The sequence below is a fragment of the Pinus tabuliformis genome, chromosome Q (genome assembly GCF_031772625.1).
Source record: "Pinus tabuliformis cultivar Carrire ecotype Pingquan chromosome Q, CPIR1, whole genome shotgun sequence".
NCBI classification, from domain to species: Eukaryota; Viridiplantae; Streptophyta; class Pinopsida; order Pinales; family Pinaceae; genus Pinus; species Pinus tabuliformis.
The window spans coordinates 980,235,958-980,249,035 of record NC_142296.1 but is presented as its reverse complement, the minus strand read 5'-3'; the positions used below and the strand labels follow the sequence as shown (position 1 = coordinate 980,249,035).

General features: G+C 35.6%; 1 pseudogene; it reads left to right on the top strand.

Moving 5' to 3' along the window:
- The first annotated feature begins 5,739 nt into the window (after window positions 1–5,739).
- Window positions 5,740–11,122, top strand: LOC149222750 (glutamate synthase 1 [NADH], chloroplastic-like; annotated as a pseudogene).
- Window positions 11,123–13,078: the final 1,956 nt, after the last annotated feature.

Genomic DNA, 13,078 nt, shown 5'->3' with positions numbered 1-13,078 from the left:
GTCAGGTTTGTACTATCGTGAGCATAGTGCCCTGGCCCTCCGCAATTGTAACAAATTAGTTGTCCGCGACTTGCTCCTGGTCCCATTCCACCTCGACCTCGTCCGCGCCCCTAAAATTCGGCACATGCCATTCATGCATTTGGGTCGAGGACTCACGTTTCGGTCTACACCCAATAGGAAGGAGTTTGATCTATCATTAGTTTGTACTTCTGCAGGTGCATTCATCATGGCCTACCGACCTACAGAAATTACAAAACAATTGCTGGGATGTCTGCGTATACTTCTGAAATAGATGGCAATTATCCGTAGTGTGTTTTCCTCCTATCTGACAGATTGTGCACCATAGTGCAGGCGCCATGCTTGGTCTTCCTTATGCCTTAGGTCTTAATGGCATCGACCCTCCTGCCATCAAGTAATTCACGAACATTGGATAGTGGTCCTTGTCATGCCCTTGGTCTTTGCATTTTATGCACCATACCTCCTCGCATGCCTCTGGCCGAAATGTGCTATCCTGTTTCAAACTCTGCATCTCCAGATATAGAATTTGTAGTTTCCTGTGGATTTGTTCGACTCCCAGACTAGGGTCTTGTATAGGGGTCTCATGCAATCTCATTTCCATCTCCAAAGCTTCGGCCTGGGTGGAAAGCTTTTGTTGTGATAGTGCGGTCCTTAAATGCAGTTTTAGTGACGCTGCAAACCATGCGTGGTGTTGTCCATCTGTCCAAGTCATATTGGATTTGTGAGTCATACTATTCAGTGTTTGGTCCAGATTCGAGGTGGTCTCTCCCGGGAGCATCACGATCTCCGTAAACCTGATAATTGATTGTGTCTCCGACTTTGGCTTGCTAAATTCCCTATTCAACACGATCTGGATTTCTGCAATTCCTGCGTTTGGCTGGTCATTAGAATGCTTAATGTAACATGTTAATGCGTGATCCTGCAATGCACTTACCAGCATAGCCTTCTTGATATTATCGTCCACGACTCCTTGTGCTTCCCATACCGCCCTTACCACAAACCAGAATTGGTCTGGATCTTCATTCCCTACTCCTTTGAATATTGGTAGTTTGATTGCACTCACCATACTGAAGTGTGGTGGTGGCGGAGGTGGGGTGGGTGGAAATGGAGGCGAGGAGGGTGGCGGTGTAGGTGGGGGTGGTAAGCATGATATTCGCTGCCTTATCAGACTGACTGCGCTTCTCGAAGAAACTTTCACGAGCTCTTCCTCGCTTTCTTGTGAGGGTGAAATCAAGGGACTAGTTTCTAATTCTTCACTACCTCCGCTTCTGTAGGTCTTTCCACTTCGCGTAGTCCCAAACATTAATTTATTCACATAACCTTCTTTTCACACAATAACATCTTAATCTAAGTGTTCAAAGATTTAATATACTTACCTTGCGGTCCTTTGAGGAAGAGTTGCTCCGCCTCACTATAGCTGACGATCGTATCTACCGCGAACTCAATGATAAATCCTCCTATAATTCGACCGAGCCAATGGTCCATAGCTCACGCGATCTTATCTCCTAACGCTTCTAGTCTGCGCACTAATTCCGGAGTCCACACGATTGGTTTGTCGAGCCTACACCTTCCCTGACTGTCTGCTAGCTTCATAATCCACTCATACAGCTCAGAAGGAAAGGATGTAAAGAAAATTTCGTGGATTTCCATATATAAGTAGCGCTCCAACCACTGTTCCTTAGATACTCATAGATTACTGTTTTCCTGCACTGAGAACTCGTGAATCTTCTTGTCTAAGCACCCTTCAATTTATTTCTTTATTGGATTCCAGTGACACGACATCAGACATCCCTTATGCAGATCCCAGTCCTGGCAACAGAACCATTTTTTGGCTTGTATGGGCCTGACCCAGGGTTAGAGATGATTTAGCTAAGGAAATCCTGGTACTACTAGCCCTTTCGGCAATAGTCCATGGAGAACAGACTGAGGTCTCACCTGAAGCAGTATGGGAGGGTGCTAGAACCAGGTTTCCGCACCCTAGAGATGTCTGATGGTTTTTAGGTGGTCTGCGGTTTGACCCTGTGTGCACGTTGCTACGCGCACCTATCAGTACTGCGCAGCTTGCAATGCTGCCTTAACGCAGCTCTGTTCGAGGTGCGATCTGTGTTATTACCCAAGTTCCTTACTATTAACCTGAGATTATCCGATTACTTAACTTATCTATATGAGCCCAATTATACTTAACAGTGTTCAGTATTTATATAAGTGCGCGCAATAAACAAAATAGTATAGATGCATTAGAAAGTAATACAAAAGCAGATACACAGTATTTGGAATCAAACTTCTCTTTATTATTCTTCTTCTTGGGTTAGAGATTCAACTTTGCCCTACACACTCAGCTACAGGGGTCCGCGCACTCAACTGCGGACTCTACTAGGCCTCTGCGCACTTAGCTGCAGAGCCTCTTCCTGCTACTACGACCCAAGGCACTTAGACTTATTTTCTATCCGCTACTAGATCATTACATTAATCCATCCCTCTCCTCCCTTTTACAACTTAGAGCCTCACTCTTATTTATACAATCCCATGGTCTGTGGACCATGGGTAGGCCGACATGACATTAAATTACATTACAAAACTTAGGGTGGACAACCCTATGACTCAATGTACATTTCGCGCTTCGTGCCCGCAATTCGTGGAGTCTTACAACATTATTTGACAAAAACTTGGGCTTTGAGCCCCAAAACATGCTGTGGGGGGATTCCATGCCCAACAGTTCATATGATACAGTGTCATCACGCCTAGATCTTCAAGAACTAAAGATTCGTTAAAATATTTGGGTTGAAAAATATGGTAATAGAGAATACATAAAACCTATTACTCCTTATGTGTGGACAAAGGATCAACATGCACAATTATTAAAGTTGATGTCTCAGACTCGATTTCCTACTGGATATATAAGTGGTAATATTAGAAGCCAAACCGACAATAATAGCTTAAGAAGCCTAAAGACCCATGACTATCATGTCATAATTGAGGATATTTTACCTATTGCAGTCATATCAAGTTTGGAAAAGGGACCAAGATTGGCAATTATAAGGTTGGGCCTAATATTAAAAAGAATGAGTTTGCATGTGCTAGATCCTTCAAAATTTGATAACTTGGGAGAGGTTGTTGAAGTCCTATGCTTATTGGAACAAGAATTTCCACCAGCAATATTCAATATTTCCTTGCATATTATTATACATCTAGAACATGGACTAGAGCATTATGGTGCAATAAGAACAAGATGGATGCATAATATAGAACGATACATGAAAATTCTAAAAATGTTAATTCATAATAAGGAAAAACCAAAAGGTAGCATTTGTGAGGGATATTTAATGCAAGAGGCCATAGGATTTTGCAAAAAATATATGAAGGATTTTAGTAATGTCAATCAGCGTGTATGGGATGATGATGACGACCAGAGAGTTGTAGGTCAAGTATTAGAAGGAAACAAATGTCTCTTCAAGATATCAAATGAGGAAAGGATTTCCATACATGCCTATTTTCTCCAAAACACATCACCATTTGATAAGTGGCGTAAGTAAAATATTATTTACATAATAATTTATTTATTTAATTTCATTTAATAGCTAAATTATTATCACTCTTACTATTTATATTCTATGTAGAAAATATGAAGAAGAGATTCAAACATGGATGCATCCATCTCGAAAGCGTACACTTCAAGATTTGAATATTAGAGATTGTTCTTTTCCAAAATTTGATGATTGGATTGTTGATGTAATTAATGATGCACGACAAGAAGGTCAAGATATGATGAAGGAGGAAATTGAGCTTTCACTACCTCCAAGTATATGGCCTTCTTCTTTTAGTGGGATGTGGGCCTATGGTACTCATTTAAGAGTGCAAGAAAGGGACACAGGAAAGGAAAATTGTGATTGTATTATTAGTGTTGAATTTCATCACAACATTGAAAAGAACTTGTATGTTGGATTCATACAAGAAATTATTCAAGTTGATTATGGTGAAACTAGTCCTATATTATTAAAATGTGAATGCATCAAGCCATTTGCAATACGACGTGATGAGTATGGATTTGTACATGCAAATACACATTCGTATTATTATTGAAGACCTATGAGCCATATGTTTCCCCTATTCAAATTAACCAATCATTTTTAATTGATGATGTAACAAGCTCAGTATGGTCATATGTCATTCAAATAGAGCCTCACTCAAAAAGGAAATTCATGGAATATGTTGATATAATGGTTGATGGGCAATGTAACAGTTTACAAGAAACATTGGAGGAAGCAACTGAAGATGGCGTAAGAGTATTTGAAGATGAAAATTTGATCCCCAATCAAGAGACCAAGATAGAAAACATAATGCATGGTCATGACAATATAATGTATGAGGACAACCAAGAAAATTAAATAGATGTATACAAAAGTGATCAGCATTGTGATCTTGATGACCATGCAAATGATCATGATGATGATTTATCACATTGACTTTATGGTATAAATTTTCACTATGAAAATGAATTTTATTGTTTTGGCCATGGGATTAGCCAAATGGTTGTAATAAACTTTGTGTGAAATTTATCATTCATTTTTCACTTTATGTGAATTTTGTCTCATTCCAGTAACACTATTGTAGCATGAAGTGATTCAATTTATCTTAAATAGGGTTACTAGATCCATCAATGAAATTGCTAACATGAAGTTATGCTAACTTTAATATTTATTCTAACTTTTATTGTTGGTCTTTTTTCCTCAGGAAAAACTTGTAAATTTCTATTTTAAGGGTTGGATTATGAAATTATACCTGTAAAACTAGAAGCTTCTAATGTTATTTTAGTTTTTAAGTTGGGAAATGTGTATCTTTTTATTGAGGGATATTTGAATTTTAGCTTGCAAACCTCAAAGCTTAATGTAAGTCTATGTTTACTAAGGGCTCAAAGTATTAATATGGTTCAGGAGCGGTTCACCTAATATGTACGGCACTGGAACTAGTACACATATAATAGATTCAATAATGTTATAATGGCTGGGACAACCAATTTGCATTCCAATTTGCAATATGCTATGTTTCTATTATGTGATAAATTTATGCAAATGGTACAAAAAAAATTGCATTTAAAAAATAAAAACTATGCATGATTTTAACATTTTCTTATATTTTTGTTGATTATCCATACTTCTAGATAGGGTGCTGATACTGATTGAAGTGTCCCTTCTACCAAACTATGAGCAACATAGTTCAAAGGCAATAAATAGAATAAGAATCAACAGAATATGCTCTAGTTCATGTCTTATTTTTCTTTCTATTTCAATTGCCAAAGATTAAGATTCTTTTATGAGGGATTATAATCCAAGTTGGGATTAAAATTTAATTTATAAATATTCAAATTCAAGGTTATTTAAGTGGAAATACTAACTCCCATAGTTTAAGAGGGTTCACCATAGATCTAAGGTGATAGAATTACCTCAATTTATTGTAACAGGTCTCCAATGATGTGATGATAGTATTAGTGTGTTGAAGAAAGGGTTTTGATAATATAATAGGAACAAATCCCATTTTGGTTAATTTTTGAAGTTACCATGATGTTGATTCATTCTCATTATCAGTTTTTGAAGTTATTAGTTTAAGGTAAATTCATTCTCATTGATCATAATACATGATTGTAGAATGGATATATTTTATAGTCGTTATTTGTCCATGCACTAATATTTTTTCTTTAAATATGAAATGTAGGAAATAAATACTATGAAGAAGGGGTTGAAATGTAAAAATGATCTCAGCAATGATGAAAATATGATAGAATACAAGCGTGTTCGTAAAGAATGCATCACAAAAAATGAAGAATATTTATCATCTCTTGGTTTGGAGAATAAGTAAGTAGTTACTCCTCGTCACTTTTCACCTCTATGCATATTTAATGAAAGGTGTATATAATATATTTGATCATGTAGGCCATATATTATTTTAATTATAATTTGATAAGTTTTTTGTTTTATAGGGGAAACTTGGATTCCATGAAAAACGAGAAGAAAAAAAAATCAAGCAAAGACATATCACTGCCAACTCATAGAAGAAAATTCCTTGGTAGTTCAATACATGGAGATGAATATGATGATACTAATGATTATCTTCTTGATATATCAAATGCTCATCTCCAAGGTGTTCGTGAAAAGTTGGCATAGTCTAGAGAAGCAGAGTTGCAAGAACTTTATTTAAAGTTAAAGGAAAGATTCGAAGGAACATCTGAGGATATTTGTGTGCTACCTAGTGCCACACGTATTATGGACAAGAAGAAATCAGTTCAGCCTTCTTCCACATAAATCACATCAATTACATCTCCTCCAATCAAGGTGCTAATAACTACTGCACCTTCTTTATCCACAAGTATGAGTGGTTTTTCACCACCTAGTCTTTGTTTTGAAGATGTATTAGCTTTAGTCAAACGAAAAATAATTAGTCAAAGCCTACATAGGTCTAAAAAAATGGAAGCCAAAGAAATAAAATGAGATGGGAATAAGTCTTACTTGATTCAGGTAAAATATGGTGAGTCTACTGGACCAAATGCGTCATGGTGGGCGATAGAGTTGGGCACAAGAATAAGGTATCATTTGGATGTTACCAAATCCAAATTTGCATATCAATATCCAAGAACTGTTGATCAAGTGATCCAACAATGGAAGGATTTCCATTAAATATTACAAGCACAAAATGAGAATTTTGATGAATAACTTTAGTCATAAATGCAGAAAATTAATCTTGGATGGAAAATATAGGGAGAGTAGATTGACTCCCAAGAAATGGGAAGATTTGAAGGAAAGTATGCGTGCTAAAGAGTATTTTCCAAAGAGTATAAGAGAGAATAAAGAAAGAGAGCATGTGAAGGCTCAATATTTTTTGGGTCGGGGTGGGTTGCCAGCCAAACAACACATATTTGTAAGTATACAATTTTTTTGCTAAATATTGTGCATTGTGTTATATATTTTGATTTTTTTGAATATCCAACTAATTGTACATTGAAAATGATTTGCAGGTTGAAGGGACTAATAGAGAACCAGTGGTGAGTGAAATGGCTCAGTATATGGTAGACTTAGAAAATTCCTAACATAAATATATGTCAAAAATCAAATAGAAAGTTCTTTTCCATCTATTGAAGGCGAGAGTAGACAAAGAGGATGTTCATCTATTGTTGAAAACCATAGTGAGGATTATACTCATGCAATGAAATGTATAAATGGTTTGGCAAAGATAATGTCAACCATAGCCTCCTCCATTGAACCTCTTGTTGCTGCATGGAAAAAGAAGGAATTTAACATTGATTTAGATGAGGTAAGATAATTATAATTCCCTTGCAACTAGTGCTTCACTTGAATTTGTAATATGTTAATGTTTTGGTTCCATTTCCCTTCACTCATGAAGCCTTCTTTTATTGGCAATGCCTGTCAATCACAGGAAAAAAATGTAAATCTGGGTGGTGCAAGAATGCTAAATGACTCAAACAAGGGCCATGAACATGTGAAGGTATGTACTAATTCAATAACATTTTTTGTAGATATCTACAAGACCTATATGCTTCTATTTTAGTGTTATTTAGATTTTAATGTTTTAATATTATATTTAATATTTTCTTCTATGTTATTGTGTTTTAATGTAATATTTGATTTGTGCATAATGAAATCACATATAGGATGTTAAAGGAAAAACTGTTACCTCGAGAGTTCTAAAATATGACAAAATTTATGCACCTGAACATTCCCAATCGTTACCGAATCTTGCTAGTATTTCAAATATTGACTTAGTGATTGTACATTATTATGTTAATTCAATATCTGTGTATGTTTTTTGCAATTTGATTGTAATTGTTTTTTTTCCTAATATATATGTATACCTTTCTTTGTTTTTGACAATGCCCATTGAATCTGGTAGGGCATGACCTACTCCAGGTAGGTGACAAAGTGAAAATATTAGATCCATATGACAGTGCTATTGCTGGCATTGGACTAATTCAGTCACTTTGTCATCCATGGAGTGCCACTTGATCTTGAAGATGCAAATGTAAATGCCATTAATGTCACAAGTAACATCCCCCTTCCATATGAAGATAAAATAGATGGATGTGTTCATTTGAAGGAGAAGGAAAAGAGTTTCATTCAGTGGCCCAAGAAATATTTGGAAAAGTCATCGATCTAGATGGTCTTCTTGTTCTTGTCATAAACATGTTGTTGGCATTGTTGTTGTTGTTGAAAGTATTGGCTAGTGCTAGATTTTTGTCATGAAATAGTACTGGATCAATGATCATTTTTATGAATTTGTGAATAGTTAGTTACAAATACAATTATATATTTTAGTACTTGAATTTTTATATATTGTAGTGCTTGATATATATTGACTTGATGTACTTTTCCTTTATAACATAGACAATCATTGATATTTTATTTGTGCTTTTAGTAAAAAATTCATTGAAAATGAACATGATTGAGCTACCTACGGTTGTACTTTTCCTTTACAAGAATTGTCATTCTTGATATTTTATCATTTATTTAAAAAATATGTTCAAAATGGATGCTACGACATTACGTTTCTATCCTCACATGTCCTTTTGATGATAGACATATTCATAGTTTTCTTTTGAAGTGTGAATAGATTATCTAGTACCTGGTTTAAACTACAAGAATTTTTCTCTGTAATGAAACAAAATACTTAGAAGATTTTATTTCCAGACCATGGCAGACTATGCTGCTCCAAGAAAAATTAGTTTTAAAGTACTCAAGTAAATACTTTATTTATTTGATTGTACAATTTAATGAGATATAAGAGAATATGAAAAATGTGGTTGCTGTGAGCTCATCTAGATACAAAAACATATCTAGATATAAAACAACGTCACTGTGAGATGTATTCCAAGGGCAGGCTGGGTAATTGTAATTAGATATACCATAGGTTGTCGGGTATTATGGATTTGTGGCTTTGTGAAGTGCTAACATTAGTCAACCATTAGTCATAGCTACCTGGAACGGTAACTTTTTTAGTGAAGGTGAGACTAAGAATGAGAATGGATTTGGGAAGAGAAGGGCTTGAATCATAGGAACAGGGATAAGTGGTCTCCTTGAAACCAAATATTTATGAAGTCTAAATCTGAATATCATAGTCTTTGAAGAAAAAACAGGAATAAGAGGCGTGTGGAGAGAAACATTTTATTCAACAAAGCTACAGACCCCTCGCCTCACCTTTGAATTCACTAATTTTAAATTCCCAAGCCATGTAACTATTCCCTTCCCCTCTCACTCTGAGGTATTGGACTACCTCCATAGCTATGATGAACATTTTGGATTTCTTTACTACATTCAATTCAATTTCAAAGTGGTGGAGATTTGCTATAGAGAAAAGTATTTTGAAAAGTGTTCAACTCATGCTGTATTATGGGGTAAGAATCGAAGCCCATATGCATATAGTGAAGTTTAGGAAGTGGGTGTGCAGAAAGGCAATGCAGAATCCATACAGGTACATATTGAAAATAATTTAGAACATGGTTGCTCCATGTTATGCATGAAATTCTTTTTAAATTGAAATAACACTATTCCTTTTGATTGTTGACTATCTTATGTTTGATGGGGATGTCAATCATTGTGAGATGGAAGGCACAAGAATTTTCATTCCTTGGGACTTTGACCTTACTCCTATCAAATAATTTTTCATATCCTATTATGGAGGCCTTTTAGAAGGAATGGAAGTTGACTATGAGGGAGCAACTTTTGCTTTGTATTTACAACTTGTCCAAATTTGTGTAAACCTTGGTTTGATATGTTCAAGGTTGTAAATATCAATTTCAATATGTAATATATTAGCCATTTTGGGTAACCCCAAGATATGCAACCTCTGAGGAGGATATGGACTTTGATTTAGATGTGTATGAGCTAGTATCTATATTCCAATACATTTAATGCATTGTTTAGTTTCAAGGTGCCATTACACAAGTACAACACATATAAAGAGTTAATGGGTCACCACCACCCAAGATCCCATTTTAAGGGAAAAATTCATAGGAGAACCAGAACACGTCATTAATTTCTTCTTCATGCTTACCCAAAGAGGTTCGTGAGTTTATGTCTGAGATGGGTTTCAAAAATGTAAAGGAGATAGTCGGTCGTGCAAATATTATAGAAATGAATAAAGAGGTTATAGACAATAATTAGAAGCTTGAAAATATCGATCTTTCTTTGCTACTTCGGCGTGCAATAAAGATTCACCCAGAAGCTGCTCAATATTGTGTTCAGGCACAAGATCATGGTATGGATATGGCCCTAGACCAAGAGCTGATCAAGATTTCAAAGAAATCTCTAGAGAAAGGTATACCTGCTTACATGTAGATGCCCATGAAGAATTTCAATAGAGGTTTCGGTACAATGCTTAGCCATGAAGTTACAAAAAGATACAATATGACAAGTTTTCCCATGGACATGTTTCATGTAAAACTCTAAGGAAATGTAGGTCATAGGCTTCGGGAATTCCTTTGTTCAGGTGTTACCCTGGATTTGGGAGGGAAAAACAATGATTATGTTCACAAGGGTTTATCATGAGGCAATATCATGGTTTACCCTCCTAGAAGAGGCTAGTTTGATCATAAAGAAAACATCATCATTGGGAATGTTTCTCTATATGGGGTGACAAGTGGAGAAGCGTACCTCAATGGTATGGCATCATAGAGGATTGTGTGGGGAATTCAGGGGTGAAAGTAGTGGTTGAGGGAGTAGGAGATCATGGATGTGAATACATGACTTGTGGAACTGTGGCCATCTTGGAAAAAACAGGGAGAAATTTTGCAGTTGGAATGAGTGGAGGTATTGTCTATGTTCTTAATGTTGACAAAAAATTTGATTTAAGATGCAATGCCGAGTTGGTAAAAGAAGTCCTTGCTGATTTTGAAGCTTTCCTCCGAAAGTCTTTGAAAGTATTCTCACGAGACTATAAAAAAGTGTTGCAAGAAATGAAGGTTAGGAATATTGCGAAGGAAGCAGAGGAGGATAACTTAATGAAGAAATATGCATTTGAGGAGTTGAAGAGGATGGAAAACGTTGCTTCAAATCAACAAAGAAAAAAAATGACGAGGCTTACAAGGTACATTTTCATGTAGTTCAACTCATTGTTTACTTTATTTTTAATTTCAACTGTATAACATGTATATCATCATCAATATTAACTCCACTGTATAAAATCCTTGATTCTTTCAAATGATTTGACAATGTCATCAAATATTAAGTTGTATAAATGTTGAGTGTGATGGCTTGGTCATGGGGCTAACATTTCTATCTAATTTGCAGCAAAGTGAATGGAAAGTGGTGGTACAGAGACTTGCAAAAATAGATAATGCAGTTAAGCACTGCGGTTTTCTGATGTATGAGCATGCGATTCTTGCATATAAATATGCTACAACATAGATAAATGATTGGAAATAAGTGGTTGAGGAAACCAAGCCAGGGCCACTACTAAAGACACAATTGGCTAGGTGTATGGATTGTGAAACCCCCTTTTGTCATTAGTTTATAGCCTAGACATCATTTATTTTCCCCCAATTATTTAATAAAATAGCAAGTGAAACATAATGTAGTTATGCAGTTCAAAATTCATATGTTATATTCACCGTCTAAATGTTTTCCTTTTTGTTTAATGCAAAGCTTCTTAATTACATTCCTTGTTCTTGCATCCTTTTTGTTTTGCTAGATTGTACACTTGTCTGTATTCTGAACGTGTGAAACCTTTTCCTCCATGCAAGATAATAATAGATGTCCTATTGGGAACAAAATAATTGAGTGGAATGAATTAGTGCACTAAGGGAATTAGTAAGAAGCATTTGACTGACTGCTGGAAACAAATAATTTTCCTAAATTCACTGGACATGTATGCCCTACCCCTTGTGAAGGTGTTGTATAGGAATCATTGAAAATATAGTATATATTAAAAGTATTTAATGTGCCATCATTTTTAAAGCTTTTGAAGAAGGTTAGGATGGTTCCATGTCCACCTGAGAAGAGGATAGGGTATGTGTCTTTCATTTATAATTATTAATTCCATTCTTATGATGCTTATCATTTTGAAAATAATTTTTCTATTGTCTATGATGTGGTGAACTAGATATTGATATGGATTGGTCATTGGGTGCAGGAAGAAAGTTGCTATAGTGGGGAAGCTAGTTTGGTTGCTGCTAATTAACTTAATAAAGCTGGGCACTCTATCATTGTTTATGAATATGTTGATCGAATTGGAGGTTTGATGATGTATGGAGTTCCTAATATGGAAACAGATAAAATTGATGTTGTCCAATGACGTGTTGTTCTGATGGTAGAGGAAGGTGTTAATTTTGTTGTGAATGCAAATATTGCACTTGAATCCCTTTTCTCTATGATAAGCTTTGCGCTGAAAAGTATGCTTTGCTTGGGGCATGTGGTGCAACAAAACCAAGGTACACTTCTATATTTTATTTCAATTCATATTTTTCCCATAGGAGTTTAGGTCCTTCTTGTACAGTGTAAATTTCACACACACACACACACATAGTAGGGATATTCCAATTCATGGATATAAATTAATGGGAATATATTTGCTATGGATTTCCTTCATTCAAATACCAAGAGTTTGTTGGACAATGGATTGCAAGATGGAAAGTTTATTTCTACAAAAGGGAGAAGGGTGGTTATGATTGGAGGAGGAGACTGAACTGAAAATGGGGCACTTAGGCTTCTTGTCTAACTTACAAGAACCTCTCCCACTTCCAAAGCTTTAAATTTTCCCAAGTCTTAATGATTAACCAATGTGGAATTAAATATGTGCTTGAAAATATGGGTGTATGCTTGTATTTGTTTTTAACTGATTATATGCTTTAAAATCTATTGTCTGTGTTGTAAGTTGATGTGCTTAAACTAATATATAAATGCATATAACAGTAAACAATGCAACAATAAACAATCACATAGAAACAAAATCTAATTAGGATTTCACCCACAACTCTTGGGCTACATCTCCGTGAGCTCTAGTCAACTCAACTGGGCTCTGTGGGATTATGGTTTAAGTCCTTTTTACAAGCTCTTGGCTC